Source organism: Brassica oleracea, chromosome C7, assembly GCF_000695525.1.
Source record: "Brassica oleracea var. oleracea cultivar TO1000 chromosome C7, BOL, whole genome shotgun sequence".
In the NCBI taxonomy this organism is placed as follows: domain Eukaryota; kingdom Viridiplantae; phylum Streptophyta; class Magnoliopsida; order Brassicales; family Brassicaceae; genus Brassica; species Brassica oleracea.
In genome coordinates, this window is record NC_027754.1 from 37843897 (window position 1) to 37845955 (window position 2059).

Here is a 2059-nt window from a genome sequence, read left to right on the forward strand (position 1 = left end):
TTTTAATCTTTCTTTGTCCAGCTTATAATCTTTCTCCTTTAATATTCGGATTCATTTGGCCACTATTTGTCATCCATGTTTTGGCTCTCGGTCCTTTTGATTTCGTGGAGAAAGTCCTATTCTTATATATTCTCAATCCTCTTCTGAGGTTCCATCTTTAGACGGCACATGAATGTATGTGGTGGTTTATTCAAAAACTCTTAAGATGGTGTATGTCTGGTTTTATGACCCGTATTCAATCTGAGATGGGAATATCTATGCTCACTTATATGGCCTGATGCATATGATCATATTATCATTCTATACATGTAAAACATAATGTCTCCAAGCTTATAGACTTTAGAATCTTAGTCTTATAGATAATGGCTTACATGGCTGAACCTTTTATAGGTAATGGCTTGTATACGGCCACACCTGCACTATACAGCCAAGTCATGGCCAAGTCGTGGCCAAGCCGTTTATAGGTGATGGTCTTTGCAACCGACCATAACATGGTCTCTTCGGCCGAGTAATGGCCTCATCGGTTTGGCCGTTTGTATCATGGCCTCTACGACCGAGGAATTGTCTTTTATGGCCGAGTAATGACCGAGCCATATAACATGGTCGTAGACCATACACGAACTTGTAGTATATATCATGGGTTTATCCTCTCTCCCCCTTATGACCATATTATAAGGTCGTGGTGCTTGGGACAATTAAGCCTAATGAGTTTCCCTTTGTGTACATGTTTCACAACGTGAGATCTTTTACGGGATAACTCTGTGCCTTTTCAATATTTGCATCAAGTTTTGACTTTAGGATGGCTAATCCTATCATGCCATATAGTGTACAATTTCGTGGGATATATCAGTATAGTCACCACTTCTCTTGCCTCTTATCATACTGATCTTATAGCATTGTTTTAAATCAGTAGAGATCATAGGTATAGGCTCGACCACTTATAAGGTCTTAGGCGTTTTATTTTTCTTAAAATATAAAGGAACTTGTTTCCTTCCTTACCCATTGTTTCTACTTGGAAACCATACATTATAACTTCAATGGGTCACATGTTCTTTTGGGTGTGTATAATGCCTTTTAAGGCAATGCCTTAGCCATAGTTTCTTTACTATGCTTACTATACCCATTCATGATTTCTTACTTGGTTTTATGCCCTTTAGGCAACTCTTTAAAATCATTTATATGTTCAAGTAATATCAGGCAAGATCATGAATTCAAAATCAATTCTTATTATATATATATAAATCGTGAAACATCAAAGCAAAACATAAAGCAATAAGACAAGTCGTATCAAAATTTAGTCCTTGAGACAATCAGAAGTTTCAAAGTCCATCTGGTCATCTTTAGTAATGTTGGAATCATTATCGGCCACATATCCGGAATCGTGAACCATGTGAGCCTCCGGGTTCTTGTTCTTCAGACTTTCTTGGTAGAGCTCACATAAGTGCTTAGGGGTTCTACAGTTCTTGGCCCAATGGTTTCCCATTCCACATCTGTGACAAACGGATTGTATCACCAAGTCCCTTTGACCTTAGACTGATCTTTGTATCTAGCGCCCACTGCAAGTAGTTATCTCCGGAGAGATTAAGGGCTGCATAGTCTCTGTTTGAGATTTTCGACATCTGAATCACATCATCATTCAAAATTAAGTCTCACAATGTGATCATGTGGCCGCAAGATAATCGAGAAGCTCGGCCACAAACATGTCTTACAAATTTATGAAAATCAAGCAATCTAATCGACCATGGTGCGAAACAATCATCAAGCCACACAGCCATGTAGTTCTACTTAATGCAAACGGTTTCAAGATTTTATAAACTGCATGCTGGTCGATTCCTTTTAAACAGTATGAATGCAATTCATATTCAGATTCATATGTATGGAAATAATCTTAATCAATTCTAGGGTTTCGGTTTAAACATTAGTAGGATTCAATTTTAAGATTAAGATTTCAAAGCCTTTAGGAATATAAATCAAGATTAAGTGTTTTTTAAACATTTAAACATTCAAGCAATTCAGATTCGAGTTTAAACAATCCTAGCAATCTTTCTAGGTGATCAAA